The following is a 17,393-nucleotide window of genomic DNA, read 5'->3' as shown; positions in this document are numbered from 1 at the left end:
GGTGAAGTTTGAAGCTTCTAGCTGTTAAAATGGGTCAGAAATTGCGCAAAGTTTCTTATCTGAACAATCGGTTGTATGAGATATATACTATGTATACCACCGATCTGTATGATTTTTTCAGACAACAATATATGCTATACACGCAAGCACTTGGTGAAATTTGAAGCTTCTAGCTGTTAAAATGGGGCTGAAATTGCAAAAAAAAATATATATACTATATATATGGGGTATTCCATCCCATATTTTGAACCCGACCCCTTTAGAATTGGCTGAAAGTTTTTCTTCTTTTTCTAGCTTACGAGAGACGTTTTTCAGAAGTTTTTCAAATTTTTTCATCCAACTCAAAAAAACAAATTTTTTTTGTATTTTTTCCGAAAAGTACATTTAAAAACATATTTAAAAAAAATTATCCCAAACGGTCAATTTTTGAAAAAGTTATAGCATTTTGAAAAAAAAACACCGTTTTTTCAAAATATTTAAAACCCCGTGTTTGAGGTATTGACCAAAATATGCACCAGGTGTGGCCCTAGACAATATGGGGTTGACGAGTTCTTTAAAATAGTGTAGTTCCTAGTCCCATGTGAAACCCTGTTTTCGGGATAGTATGATTTGGTTTTTGTTTGAAGGTTAATAGCGTATTTGTTTCTTACTGCGTGAGTACATATATTTATATATGTACCTCTGCGAATAATTGTGAAACAGTTGAAAACAGTGAAAGTTTATAATTTACGAATATTTGCTTTCACGAATAGTTGTGTACATTAAAAAAAAATTTAAATCAGAGAAAATGTATATACAGTCTCTCACAAAAAAAAGTATACACCCCTTTTTGGAAATTTCTCACCAACTTCGGCTTCAGGAAATTTATTTTAACTAATTTCCTAAAAGAAAGTGTATCAAGATCTAATAAAAAAACTATAAAAAGGTGTATACTTAAGTAAAGGTGTATACTTATTTGTGTGAATAACTGTATCTATAGGAATAGGTGTGAACTTGCTAAAAAGGGAAATGCCGAAAGAGTGAACCAGACTAAGTCGGAAGACACCGCACAACGCGTTAACAGCAGCTACATATCGTGCGCAAGAACGCATTCCGAATAATTGTTTTTCCAGTAGATGTGCGTTTAATTACCAATTAAATTACGATTATGCCAATTCAAGGGATCTTCGAATAGGAAGAAAGAATGTGGTTTGTGTTCATTGCGGTGAAAAAAATGGAGTAGCGAGGCGCCAGGCGTATGCTGTGCTGGAGGTAAGATAATTCTTCCTTATTCAGGAGCCGCCGGACCCACTAAAATCCCTAATTCTCGGCACTCAACCATTATCAAACCATTTTCTGGATAATGCTAGAAAGTACAGTAGTTTATTTCAAATGACTTCTTTTGGCACGCATGAGATAGGAGAAGGAAATTCATGCCAACTTACAAAATTCAATTATTGGATCACTATTACCAAAACCGCATTTCTACATGCCCAGTACTTACAAATGTATTTTATTTCCGAGGCTGACCAAACCACGATTCGCTCAAACATGATACCAGCGTTAAATTTGGAAGTTACAGATATACTACACAATTTTCTGCATACATATAACTCCTTTATTTCGAGCTTCAAATATAGTTTAGAGCGTATGGACAAGTCCGAATGGGCAAATGATTTTCGGTTGGTTATCAGTTTGGGATGACTCTACAATGACCAATCGAGCGCAAATTGAGGCACAATAACAATCCCTTTTGTTGGAGATTTTCTTCAGACTTTGCCTGTAGTGACGAAGGGAACTCGAGCTGATATTGTCAAATCATGCTTCAAGGCCTCTTTATTATGGAATCACGTAGAGAAATTGTGTCTGCGAACAAACATGAGAGCACATCTGAACGGAAATGTTAGTACATTTCCCCAGGATTTACTCGAAATAGGAGATGGTAAAATTTCAATGAGAACGGTTACTTTATAGTTGATTCAAGGCTTGGTAATGCGGTACATAACGTGGACGAATTAATATTGTAAATTTACCCGAATATTGAACATCTTTGCAGTAAGCCATATACCTGGCTATGCGAGAGGGCTGTCGTTTCACCAAGAACATATTTATAGATAGAATTCCCAGCGAAACTAGAGAGTATTTATCAACTGACTCTGTCCTTAATAGAGAAGATGCCGTACACTACCCTACTGAGTATTTAAATTCTCTTAATCTCTGGCTTACCCCCTCATAAATTAAAGTTAAAAAGTAACATTCCAGTTATTTTACTGCGCAAATTAAAGCCGCCCACGTTATGCAATGGGACGAGATTACAAACAACACGAATGCATAACAATATCCTAGAGGTAACAATCCTTACGTGTCCAGCTGCAGAAGAAACATCGTACACACCTCGCATACCTATGATTCCGACCGATATGTCTTTCCAATATAAACGGTTGCAATTTCCAGTGAAAGTTTCCTTCGCAGTGACAATAAACAAATCGCAAGGACAAACGTTGAACTGTGTTAGTATTGACTTACGGGCAGAGTGTTTTACACATGGGCAATTGTATGTTGCAATGCCCAAAACTGGGAACCCTCAGAATCAAGCTATACTACTGTCTTCAGATAATGAAATTAAAAATGTAGTATATTCTGAAGTACTTTGAAATTTAGTGTGTGCCTTTCTAATAATCGAACGTAAATATAAAAGCAATTAATATTCATATTTAAATGGATATCGAAACCAATATGTTCTGCTTATTTTAAAATATTGTGCATTTAATAGTAAGGCATTTTTAAAAAATGTAAAAACTGAACCTGTGAACAACGTCGCGCACGGGCTGCTAGTATACTATATATACATACTATATATACCACCATATACATACTATATATACCACCGATCTTTATGATCTTTTCAGACAACAATATATGCTATATACGTAAGCATTCGTTGCAATTTGAAGCCTCTAGCTCTTAAAATAGGGCAGTAATTACGAAAAGTTTCTTATCTGAACAATCAGTTGTGGGGATATATACTATATATACGACCGATCTTATCAATTTTTTCAGACAACAATATGTGCAATATACAAAAGTATATGGTGAAGTTTGAAACTTCAATCTGATAAATTGAGGAAGATATGACGAAAATCCTCTTCTTCTGAAAAATCGGTTGTATGGAGGATATATGCTATGTGGTCCGATCCGGCCGGTTCCGACAAAGGTCTAATCGGACACCCAAATACACCCGCTCACCAAATTTCATCAATATATCTCAAAAATTGAGGGACTAATTTGCATACAAACAGACAGACTGACAGACGGACATGGCTAAATCAACTCAGGTCTTCATCCTGATTATTTCGGTATACTTAATGCTTGGTCTATCTATTTTCCTTTAAGGATTTACAATTTTGGGATTCGTGACGAAATTAATATACCATTTCATTTTCATGAAAGGTATAAAAATAGGTAGGTACTTTGTGTGAGGATGCAAAGCTTCACGTTTTTTGTGATCTGCATGTAAAAACTATGACTACGAATCACGTATTTCAACAATATATTACGTAAACGTAACTATTTGATGAAATTTGATGAATTTTGAAGCTTCTAGCCGTAAAAAAGGGGCAAAAATTATAGTTTATGTGGGGTATATAATATATAAACCACCGATCTCTACGATTTTTTCAGACAACAATATCTATATAAATCTTATAAAATAAAGTCGCTAAATGCCATGTATGCACATAACTTCACACAGAATGCTCCGATTTTAAAAAAGGTTTTTTGCATTTGAAAGCTTAGCTACGTGAGATGGCACAGTTAATATAATTTGAAGATATATATTATAGGGACGTGGCAAATTGTCAAAATGTAGTAAAAATCAAAAAATGTTTGTTTACACAGCTATAACTTATAAACGTATGGATGGATTTAAAAAATTCTACTTTTCAGTAAAACATTGAAATATTTACCTTCGATCTGCATCAAAAAAAATACTTGATTCCTTTCTTATATCAGCCAAATTGTCTAAACAAAAGTAACATTTTTATCAAAAAATGCGTATGTGTGTTTGTTCGCTGTGAACTGTCCGCACTAATTGCTTTTGAGTGAGACTTGATGCGACACGTACATACGCACATATATAGCATTTGCTGCGTTATTTAACTTCGGGCATAGGTTTATAGGTATGTATGTAGGTATGTATGGATGTACATCACTACATAGTATGAAACAAAGTCGCTTTTTCTGTCCCTATGGCCCTTTGAATGCTTAAACCTTTAAAAACACGCAACGGATTTTGATGAGCCTTTTTATACTCAGTTGAGCAGAGCTCACAGAGTATATTAAGTTTGATTGGATAACGGTTGGTTGTACATATATAAAGGAATCGAGATAGATATAGACTTCTATATATCAAAATAATCAGGATCGAAAAAAAATTTGATTGAGCCATGTCCGTCCGTCCGTCCGTCCGTTAACACGATAACTTGAATAAATTTTGAGGTATCTTGATGAAATTTGGTATGCAGGTTCCTGAGTACACATCTCAGATCGCTATTTAAAATGAACGATATCGGAATATAACCACGCCCACTTTTTCGATATCGAAAATTTCGAAAAACCGAAAAAGTGCGATAATTCATTACAAAAGACAGCTAAAGCGACGAAACTTGGTAGATGAGTTGAACTTATGACGCAGAATAGAAAATTAGTAAAATTTTGGACAATGGGCGTGGCATCGCCCACTTTTAAAAGAAGGTAATTTAAAAGTTTTGCAAGCTGTAATTTGGCAGTCGTTGAAGATATCTTGATGAAATTTGGCAGGAACGTTACTTCTATTACTATATTGTACGCCTAATAAAAATTAGCAAAATCGGAGAAGGACCACGCCCACTTTTAAAAAAAATTTTTTAAAGTAAAATTTTAACAAAAAATTTAATATCTTTACAGTATATAAGTAAATTATGTCAACATTCAACTCCAGTAATGATATGGTGCAACAAAATACAAAAATAAAAGAAAATTTCAAAATGGGCGTGGCTCCGCCCTTTTTCATTTAATTTGTCTAGGATACTTTTAACGCCATAAGTCGAACAAAAATTAACCAATCCTTTTGAAATTTGGTAGGGGCATAGATTTTATGACATTAAGTGTTTTCTGTGAAAATGGGCGAAATCGGTTGATGCCACGCCCAGTTTTTATACACAGGCGTCCGTCTGTCCTTCCGCATGGCCGTTAACACGATAATTTGGGCAAAAATCGACATATCTTTAATGAACTTAGTTCACGTGCTTACTTGAACTCACTTTATCTTGGTATGAAAAATGAACGAAATCCGACTATGACCACGCCCACTTTTTCGATATCGAAAATTACAAAAAATGAAAAAAATGCCATAATTCTATACCAAATACGAAAAAAAGCATGAAACATGGTAAGGTAATTGGATTGTTTTATTGACGCGAAATATAACTTTAGAAAAAACTTTATAAAATGGTTGTGACACCTACCATATTAAGTAGAAGAAAATGAAAAAGTTCTACAGGGCGAAATAAAAAACCCTTAAAATCTTGGCAGGTATTACATATATAAATAAATTAGCTGTATCCAACAGATGATGTTCTGGGTCACCCTGGTCCACATTTTGGTCGATATCTGGAAAACGCCTTCACACCACTCCCTTTTAAAACTCTCATTAATACCTTTAATTTGATACCCATATCGTACAAACTCATTCTAGAGTCACCCCTGGTCCACCTTTATGGCGATATCTCGAAAAGGCGTCCACCTATAGAACTAAGCCCCACGCCCTTTTAAAATACTCATTAACACCTTTCATTTGATACCCATATCGTAAAAACATATTCTAAAGTCACCCCTGGTCCACCTTTATGGCGATATCTCGAAAAGGCGAACACCTATAGAACGAAGGCCCACTCCCTTTTAAAATACTCATTAACACCTTTCTTTTGATACCCATATTGTACAAACAAATTCTAGGGTCACCCCTGCTCCACCTTTATGGCGATATCTCGAAACGGCGTCCACATATGGAACTAAGGATTACTCCCTTTTAAAATACTCATAAACACCTTTCTTTTGATACCCATATTGTACAAACAAATTCTAGGGTTACCCCTGGTCCACCTTTATGGCGATATATCGAAACCGCGTCCACCTATGGAACTAAGGATTACTCCCTTTTAAAATACTCATTAGCACCTTTCATTTGATACCCATATCGTGCAAACGCGTTCTATAGTCACCCCTGGTCCATCTTTATGGCGATATTTCGAAAAGGCGACCACCTATACAACAACCACCACTCCCTTTTAAAACCCTTATTAATACCTTTAATTTGATACCCATATCGTACAACCCTATTCTAGAGTCACCCCTGGTCCACCTTTAGGGCGATATTTCGAAACGGCGTCCACCTATAGAACTAAAGCCCACTCCCTTTTAAAATACTCATTAACACCTTTCGTTTGATGCCCATATTGTACAAACAAATTCTAGGGTCACCCCTGGTCCACATTATGGCGATATCTCGAAACGGCGTCCACCTATGGAACTAAGGATTATTCCCTTTTAAAATACTCATTAACACCTTTTTTTGATACCCATATTGTACAAACAAATTCTAGGGTCACCCCTGGTCCACCTTTGTGGCGATATCTCGAAATGGCGTCCACCTATAGAACTAAAGCCCACTCCCTTTTAAAATACTCATTAACACCTTTCGTTTGATGCCCATATTGTACAAACAAATTCTAGAGTCAACCCTGATCCACCTTTATGGCTATATCCCTAAATGGCATCCACCTATAGATCTATGGCCCACTCCCTCATAAAATACTCTTTAACGCCTTTCATTTGATACACATTCCAGGGTTTCCCTCGGTTAATTTTCCTACATGGTTATTTTCCCTTATGTTGTCACCATAGCTCTCAACTGAGTATGTAATGTTCGGTTACACCCGAACTTAACCTTCCTTACTTGTTTTTTAATAGATAAAGAGTGATTGAAGAGGAAGAACGGATGAACATATTTGGCTGAAAATTGGTGGAGGGGTAGCTTAGAACTAGGAGACAGACATAGGCTAATTTTTATCCCGTTCTGGATAGGGTCTTGAAATCAAAACGTGGACCTGGGTAATCCTGGGATATGTTTGTACAATATGGGTATCGAATGTAATCTGTTGATGAGTGCTTTAGTACAGGGTAGTTTTCATACCTATTGGTGACTAGGGTCTCGAGATTGAGGCCAAAACATGGACCCGGGTACCCCTAGAAAGTGTTTATACAATATGGATAACAAATGAAAGCTGTTGATGAGTGCTTTAGTACAGGGTAGTTTTCATACCTATTTGTGAAGGGTCTCGAGATATAGGCCAAAACGTGCATCAGGGTAACACTAGGATGTGTTTTTACATTATGGGTATCAAATTGAAGCTGTTAATGAGTGCTTTAGTACAGAGTAATTTTTATACCGCTGGGTGACTAGGTTCTCAAGATTTGGGCAAAACCTGGACCCGGATACCCCTAGAATGTGTGTGTAATATGGATATCAAATGAAAGTTGTTACTGAGAGCTTTAAAGTAATTTTCATTGTGAGATTTGATTTAGTTGCATTAACATGGCAAAACTGATAAATGTGCATGCGAAGCCGAAATAAAGACATGAATTAATGATACCCACATAACTATTTACATACGTCCTATTCGATTTGCCTGGTAATAAGGGATGAAGAAGAATGGGAAAAACTTTAGAGAAGAGAAAAGACGGAAGGAGAAGGAGACTGAGAAAGAGATAGAGTGAGAGGAAAATAGAGATAGATGAAGCGAAAAGACGGAGGGAGGAGTGAATAAAAGGGTTAAGGAAAAGTGAAGAGGGGAAGGGGGGGGGGGGGGGGGGGGGCAGAGTTAGACGGAAAAAGTTTATTAAAATGTATGGAGGCAGACCAAATTTAGAGCAGAACAACGTCTGACGGGTCTGCTAGTATGCTATATACGTAAGCATTTGGTGAAGTTTGAAGCTTCTAGCTGTTAAAATGGGTTAAAAATTGCGCAAAATTTCTTATCTGAACAATCGGTTGTATGAGATATATACTATGTATACCACCGATCTGTATGATTTTTTCAGACAACAGTATATGCTATACACGTAAGTATTTGGTAAAATTTTAAGCTTCTAGCTGTTAAAATGGGGCTTAAATTGCAAAAAAAAATATATATACTATATATATATACTCTATATATATAATATATATATATACTATATATACCATCATATATATATTTTATATATCACCGATCTCTATGATTTTTTCACACAACAATGTATACTATATACGTAAGCAATCGGTGAAATTTGAAGCTTATAACTGTTAAAATGGGGTAGAAATAGCGAAACGTTTCTTATCTGAACAATCGGTTGTATGAGATATATACTATATATAACACCGATCTCTATGATTTTTTCAGAAAACAATATATGCTATATTTTAAGCATTTGGTGAAAGATGAAGCTTTTAGCTGTTAAAATGGGGCTGAAATTGCGAAAATATATATATAAACTATATATACCACCATATATATACTATATATACCACCGATCTTTACGATTTTTTCAGACAACAATATATGCTATATACGTAAGAATTCGTTGAAATTTGAAGCCTCTAGCTCTTAAAATAAGGCAGTAATTACGAAAAGTTTCTTATCTGAACAATCGGTTGTGGGGATATATACTATATATATACTATAATTAATCAGTCGTCGTCGTCCGGAGAGGACATTTTTTTAATCTCGCCCTAATTATGGCTTAAGAACTAGTAATTTTGCAATGTTTTTATGCATGGTGCATAATAAACTGTTTGAGATATTGACTCTTATAATGTGAATAGTTCGTTGTGATCACAGTGTGTATAGAAAACAACAAACAATTAGTAATTATATCTATTCATTTGTGCATGATTTGTCTAATTATTTAATTAAATATGACTTGCCGTAGTGGGACGAAAGTGGAACGTGCGCAGGGCAAAGTGCAGTGCTCTAATTGTAATGAGCTTTTCCACCTACATTGTGTTGGTATGCAACAGTCTGACTTAGAGTACCTGTTGAGTTCAAATACCCCATTTCTGTGCGATGAGTGTAAAGCAGTGCGCCGTTGTTCTCTTCGATCTCCGCTTAAAAATAATACAACAAGTAATAAGCGCCAATGCAACCAAAACATTGACAAGCAATCTTTTGCGTTGTTGATCGATGAGCTCGCTGAAGTTAAAGCTCTTAATTCTAATATTCTGTGTGTGGTTAATGCTGTGAGAGAAGATAATGAATGCCTTCGCTAAAGTTGAGACTCTTCAAACGGAAATCATTGAATTGCGCTCTATGCTTGCTGAAAATAAATCTATTGTGTCGCACTTGCTATCTGAATTCAGTGAAGTGCATGGTATTGTTAGTGACCCTTTGGCCAAAGAGAAAGTGAGTGGAAAGGAAATAATTGGTAATGGCGTACTCAGTGCAGTCAATACTTCTTATTCTGCAGCTGAGACAGTTTCTGTTCCAACAACAAATATGCCATACGCCTTCGTTGCGGCTTTGTCAACTAGTGTAGTTACTAATACTTCCTCTTCTTATACCTCTTCTTCTGCTTCTACTGGTCAAAAAACAATGCTACCGTCCCCACATGTTGCTGCTTCCGCTACTGGTACTACGACTGCGACCCAGTGTTTCCACCCCATATGAGTGCAACTAATTTAGATGAACCATCTGCAGCTGCTTGTAATCAAAGTGATTGGAACACTGTGCGTAAAAAAAAAGAGGTCTAATAAAAGCAAAAATAAGTCCTCTGGTTCTAGTACAGAAAATTCTTCCCAAAGCGATTTAAATTCAAATCTGTTGCAAAATTCTGGTAACAATGCTGATTCCAGGGTAAATATCAAAGCTATCCCACCAAAAAATGCAAACGATCGGAAATTAATTAAACCCTTAGTTATTGGGTCGAGCTCCAGGAATGAGTTACGCGCTGTTGTCAGAAGAAAATGGCTCCATATATCTCCTTTTCTACTTCAGCAACAGCTAAACAGGTGAAAAAATATATTGCTAGACATACTGGTATGGAAGAAAACTCCATTATTTGCAGTAGTCTTAGAGGGAAAGGTGTTGATCCAAGCTCTCTGAGACACCTTAATTTCAAGTTAGGCGTTAATGCCAACTCATATGCGATGCTGTTGCGGCCTGAACTATGGCCTGCAAATATTGTTGGACGCTCGTTTAAATTCAAGCCTAAAGGCGACGAAATCCAACCGATGTCCGACGGCAATCGGTTGGGTTACATGGAGGAAATAATCACCTAAGATTATATATGCAGAATATGGCTGGTGTTAAAACAAAATCCCAGCTGGTGCGGCTATTTAGTTCCCATGAAGAATATGATCTTTTCGTCTTCATTGAGACGTGGCTAAATGAAAATTTTTTCAGCGAGGAATATTTTGATCCTATGTTATACAATGTTTTTCGCAAAGATAGAAATTCAAACCGTACTGGTTGTGCACGAGGTGGTGGAGTTCTCATTGCGTTACATTTCAAACAGCATGCTTCTGAAATCATACTGGAAAATAATACTGCGCTATTTGACCAGCTATGTGTATGCATTCGAGGCTCATCAGACCCTGTTTTTGTTTGTACTTCATATATACCGCCCAATAGTAGCCTCGATTTATACACTGCGCATGTCGATAATATTACGTTACTGGCATTGAACAAAGTTGGTGGTGATCATCTCTGCGTTCTGGGTGATTTTAATCTGGGTAATGTTAAATGGTCACAGACTCTATCAAACTCGGCTTCCAGTGAAATATATTTAATAAATAGTTTTTTAAGTATTGATATTAAACAAATTAATCGTTTTTCAAGTAGACTAGGCCGTACTTTGGATTTGATTTTTTTACTAGTAATCTAAATTTTTCACTTTTTGAATGTATTTCTCATATTAAAAAATCCTATTTGCATCATGTTCCATTAGTTCTTGATCTGGAATTTTATAAATTTGCCGAAGCTAGTACTACCAGCTCTAATTTTTCTTTTAATTTTAAGAGATGCGATTTTCCGAACTTGAACAATCTTTTGCTGGAAATAAATTGGGATAATTTGTTTTGCAGTCTTGATACCACTAAAATGTTTGAGATACTTAAGTCTACTGTTCTGCAAATTTGTAGAAATGGCATACCCTTGGCTTCCAAAAAGAAATACAAGGTGCTCTGGCATAATAGAGCCTTGATGAAACTTCGGAATTTGAAAAATAAATTTTTCCGTAAATTTAAAAGAACTCAAAATCCAACGTTTTTCGACTTGTATAAAGAGTATGATAAGAAATTCGCGTGTCTGGATAAATTCTTACACAGAAATTATATTTTAAATTTTGAAGAAAACCTTAAATCTAACCCAAAATCATTTTGGAACTTTATCAACTCGAAGAAATCAGTTTCGAATATTCCGTCCTCTCTTTTTCTTGCTGAAAAAGCTGTCGATACTCCGGAGGACGCTGCAAATCTTTTTGCTGAATAGTTTTTGAACAATTTCACTTCAGATTCTGACAATGACGATAATATTACTTTTAATATTCAGGCTTCTATTTACTTATGTAGTGTAGTACTGTCTAAGGAAGATGTTCTTAATGGGCTTATTCGGATTCAGACGCCGACGAGTACCGATAGCGATGGTTTGTCTGCAATTTTGTTTAAGCAATGTGATTCCCTAGTCTATCCACTCTTGTTAATTTTTAATAATTCGTAATCTACAGGTACTTTTATTGATGCGTGGAAATTAGCGTTCATTACACCTATTTTCAAGAGCGGCAATAAAAATGATATTACTAATTATAGACCTATTTCAAAGCTTTCCACCATTAGCTCTTTGAATGCATCATCCAGGATAAATTAAGTTTCTGTGTTAAGAATTTTGTGTGTCCAGAGCAGCATGGATTTTTTCCAGGACGTTCAACTGTGTCTAATTTGACTATTTTCTGGGATGACTGCCTCGCAGCTTTTCAGGCAGGATATCCTTTTTACGCTATCTATACTGACTTTTCCAAGGCATTCGATCGGGTCTCCCATGTTATTTTGATAAAAAAGTTAGCCTGTTTGGGCTTCCACTCAGTATTTTTGAGTTGGATTGAATCCTACCTATTTAATCGTCATTGCATGGTTGTAGTTGATGGGGTTAGGTCTTATCCATTCGTTGCTTCCTCCGGTGTTCCACAAGGTAGAATCCTGGGTCCACTGTTTTTTGTCATGTTTATTAATGATATTCGCTTTTGCTTCTCTAAAGTAAGATTCTTGCTGTACGCAGATGACCTTAAGATATACTTGCCTATTCATAGCCTTCATGATGCGGTACTGTTGCAAGAAGCTTTGGGTAAACTTAGTAATTGGCGTAATAATAATCGGTTATCACTTAACCTAAAAAAGTGCTTTCAAATAATTTTTTCGAAGCGTGTCAACTTGATAGATACCGTGTATCAAATATCAAACTCGCCCCTGTTACGGGTTAGTGAAATTAAGGACTTGGGAGTAATATTTGACTCGAAGTTTTCGTTTTCAAGTCATATTAATGTGTGCATTGCTATGTCGTATTCCTTGCTAGCTTGATAGGCGTCATAGCTTGGATTTCAGTGACCCGTATACGCTAAAGATTTTATATTCCGCGTTTGTGCGTTCCAAGCTTGAGTACGCGTGTTTCATCTGGGCTCCGTATTTTCCTGCCATGTTGCAAGAATTGAACGAATCCAAAAAATATTCGTACACTTTGCATTACGCAGTCTGCGCTTCTCGGATCCTATCCCGACTTATAAAGCTCGTTGCTTATTGATGAACTTAAAATCATTGCAGGACAGGAGGAGAATTTTATCGCTGTCGTTCGTTTTCGATTTGTTACGTGGGGTTGTTGGTTGCCCTGTCCTATTGGAGAGGATTTTCATTAATATACCGGCTAGAGCTCTTCTTGCTTATGAGTTTTTTCATATTGGTGTTCTTAGGGCTCTTATATTAACATTGTTAACTACTTTACACTTTTTTAATTAGCCTATAAGATTCTTTTTTAATTGGCTTAAATAAATAAATAATATAAATAAATAATATATACGACCGACATCATCAATTTTTTCAGACAACAATATGTGCAATATACGAAAGTATATGGTGAAGTTTGAAACTTCAATCTGATAAATTGAGGAAGATATGACAAAAATCCTCTTTTTCTGAAAAATTGGTTGTATGGAGGATATATGCTATAGTGGTCCGATCCGGTCGGTCCAAATACACCCGCTCGCCAAATTTTATCATGATATCTCTAAAAGTGAGGGACTAGTTTGCATACAAACAGACAGACGGACATGGTTAAATCAACTCAGCTCTTCATCCTGATTATTTCGGTATACTTAATGGTGGGTCTATATATTTTCCTTTAAGGACTTACAATTTTGGGATTCGTGACGAAATTAATATACCATTTCACTTTCATGAAAGGTATAAAAATAGGTAGGTACTTTGTGCGAGGATGCAAAACTTCACGTTTTTTGTGGTCTGCATGTAAAAACTATGACTACGAATCGCGTATTTCAACAATATATGACGTAAACGTTACTATTTGATGAAATTTGTTGAAATTTGAAGCTTTTAGCCGTAAAAAGGGGTAAAAATGACAGTTTATATGGGGTATATAACATATATATACCACCGGTCTCTATGATTTTTTCATACAACAATATATGCTATATACGTAAGCATTTGGTGAAGTTTGAAGCTTCTAGCTACTAAAATGGGTCAGGAATTGCGCAACGTTTCTTATCTGAACAATCGGTTGTATGAGATATATACTATGTATACCACCGAACTGTATGATTTTTTCAGACAACAATATATGCCATAAACGTAAGTATTTGGTAAAATTTGAAGCTTCTAGCTGTAAAAATGGGGCTGAAATTGCAAAAAAAATATATATATACTACTAGCAGACCCGGCAGACGTTGTTCTGCCCTAAATTTGGCCTATCTGCATACATTTTAATAAGCTTTTTCCGTCTAATTATGCCCTACCCGTCTACACTTTTTCCTAATCTTTTTATTCACTCCTCCCTCCGTGTTTTTCGCTTCATCACCATCTTCGTCTCATTCTATCTCTTTCCCAGTCTCCTTCTCTCTTTTCTCTTCTCTCAAGTTTTTCTCCTTCTTCTTCATCTCTTATTGCCAGTCCCAGAGGGTGGTATGTATTTTATTCCAGTCCCATTCCGAGTCTCAGTCCCAGTCACACTCCGAATCTCAGTCTCAGTCCTAATCCAGTCACAGCCCGTCTCTGGTATACTTCCCGGAAAATGCATCGTAAATACTAATAGGCAAATTTATTTACGAAATTTCAGGCAAATCGAATAGGACGTATGTAAATAGGTATGTGGGTATTAATTATTCTTGTCTTTAATTCGGCTTCGCATGCATATTTATCAGTTTTGCCAGGTTGATGCGAATAAATCGAATATCACAATGAACTTTAGAGCTCTCACCAACAGCTTTCATTTGGTATACATATTGTATAAACACATTCTAGGGGTACCCGGGTCCGGGTCAACGTGTTGGGCTATATCTCGAGACCCTATCCTCCCAGTTGTATGAAAATTATCCTGTACTATAGCACGCATCAACAGCTTTCATTTGATATCCATATTGTATAAACACATTCTAGGGGTACCTGGGTCCACGTTTTGGGCTATATCTCGAGACGCTAGCCTCCCAATTGTATGAAAATTATCCTGTACTATAGCACTCACCAACAGCTTTCATTTGATATCCATATTGTATAAACACATTCTAGGGGTACCCGGGTCCACGTTTTGGGCTATATCTCGAGACCCTAGTCTCCCAGTGATATGAAAGTTATCCTGTGATATAGCACTCATCAACAGCTTTCATTTGATATCCATATTGTATAAACACATTCTAGGGGTACCCGGGTCCACGTTTTGACCTATATCTCGCGACCCTAGTCATCCAGGGGTATGAAAATTATCCTGTAGGGGATTTCAAAATCAGATAACCATCATCTCTCCTTCCTGTATCTTTCCTAAAAATTTCATGGCAGTCTTTCTATCCGTTCTCGAGTTATGGAGTGACAATCAAAATGTACATTTCTTTTTATATATATAGATATACCACCGATCTCTATGATTTTTTCAGACAACAATATATGCTATACACGTAAGCATTTGGTGAAATTTGAAGCTTCTAGCTGTTAAAATGGTGCTGAATATGATTTTTTTACACAACAATATATACTATATGCGTAAGCAATTGTTGAAATTTGAAGCTTACAGCTGTTAAAATGGGGTAGAAATTGCGAAAAGTTTCTTATCTGAACAATCGGTTGTATTAGATATATAAGCATTTGGTGAAATTTGAACATATCTAAACGTTTTTAAGATAAATATAAAATAAAAACAAGTAAGGAAGGCTAAGTTCGGGTGTAACCGAACATTATATACTCAGTTGAGAGCTGTGGAGACAAAGAAGGGAAAATCACCATGTTGTAAAAAGAACCTAGGGTAACCCTGGTATGTGTTTGTATGACATGTGTATCAAATGGAAGGTATTAAAGAGTATTTTAAAGGAAGTGGGCCATAGTTCTATAGATGGACGCCATTTAGGGATATCGCCATAAAGGTGGACCAGTGAAATATTCGTAATTGAAAGACGTTGCACGTTTGATTGTGCGACATTAAGTCTCTGCTTTATTGAATAAATTATTGTCTTTTATACTAATTTACTTAACCTATACGTTCATAAATATCTTAATACTAATAACTAAAAATAAGTACATAGGAAATGGGTTATGCATACATGTACGTTTGTATACAGTCTTTGTATACATGTAGTTTTGTATGCATAACTCCATACATGTAGTTTTGTACAATTTGCAGCGTCAGCAGATCAGTTTGAATATTTTGGTATTTTCCCACAATTAGTTGAATGTTTGTATGTATATTCCAATGGGTTGTGTGTTTATATGTATAATTTATTAACTGTGATATGTGTCTCATATTCGGCATTCCGTGCCGTCTGGGTTAGTTCAATAATTGTAATATGATTATTACTAAAATATATTTGAATTTGTTATGCGTAAAGCCGCAAGTATGTTACAGTAGGTGTGGCATATAATGATACAATACAGTGTGTGACGAATAATGCTACACCATCCACCTTAGAAAAAAAAGTGTTATATAATTGTTTTGTGAACAATTGTATAAGACTTTTTGTCATATTTTCAATTGTTTTGATATTTTATTGTAGTGAAAGAGGTTGTTTGCTTTGCTTTTGATCTGTTGACCTTGTTATTTTTATTGTTATAATTATTGTTTACGTATATTTTTTGTTTTGTATAAGTCCATTTTTTTTCAACATTTTAGACCTTTAGATATAGAAAAAATTTTTTTTTTTAATTTTACTTATTTTTTCAAAATTTTAAATGTAATAATTATTTTTCATATAAAGAATTTTAAAATTTGTTTTGCACAGTCGGTCTTTAAGAGCGTCGACTCACTTAAAAATCGGCATGTTCCTACAAATCGAGTAAATTGGAATATTTATTTTTATATTATTTCCAAGAGAAATTAATTCCTTAATAATAATTGCTATTATTATTAATTTCTAAACTATTTTTATAGTTCCTACCATTATTTATTCTACCATTACTTATTAATTTATGCAAATCAGTTTCCTATAGAAATTATTTTTATTATTTATTTACCTAAGGTTAGAGAAGAAGAAACCTTGCTATTAATATTTTCTAATCTATTGGGGATTTTGAAATAAGACTATTTCTTACTACTATTCAATTCTATTTAGCGTAAAAATATTTCCCCTAAGATTATGATTTCTATAAACGTTGTTTTTATGGCTGAAACACTTCATATTTATATACATATTTTTAACACCTTTTCATTGTTATATTATTTTATTAGGGTTACATTTATTTATTCGGAAAATTTTGTAGCTGTAGCTGGTGGAAGAACGAGGTAATTTGTGTTTGTTGTAGTAGTTTAGCTGGTTAATGGAAAGAAGGTACAGTGGATGCAAAATTATTTTATCTTTTAATTTATTTTTCCAGCAATTTATTTGATCTTATTTGTCATGCGATTTCTGCGGCGGCCACCAGGACAGAATCGTCATAACTTTTATGAAGAATTAATTTTTATTTTTATACCGGGATTTGTCACGTGCACAACCTCTTTGGTTAATGCATATATTCTATTTTAGAGAACTATCAATTATTGTTTTACGTTTGCCTACTCGAGTAAATAATCAATTATTTTTCACCAATTTGTCCCTGAGGACAACTGTGTTTTTCGTATAAATACCAAGTCCTGTATTGG

General features: G+C 35.2%; 1 protein-coding gene across 1 annotated transcript in view; it reads left to right on the top strand.

The window, feature by feature from the left end:
• Positions 1–17,393, top strand: part of Ca-alpha1D (Ca[2+]-channel protein alpha[[1]] subunit D) — a 6,221,746-nt gene that overhangs the window by 459,292 nt on the left and 5,745,061 nt on the right. The gene's annotated exons all lie outside the window — the stretch shown is intronic.

This window comes from Eurosta solidaginis, chromosome X (genome assembly GCF_040869045.1).
Source record: "Eurosta solidaginis isolate ZX-2024a chromosome X, ASM4086904v1, whole genome shotgun sequence".
In the NCBI taxonomy this organism is placed as follows: domain Eukaryota; kingdom Metazoa; phylum Arthropoda; class Insecta; order Diptera; family Tephritidae; genus Eurosta; species Eurosta solidaginis.
The sequence above is the reverse complement of the archived record's forward strand: the minus strand, read 5'-3'. Positions and strand labels throughout refer to the sequence as shown.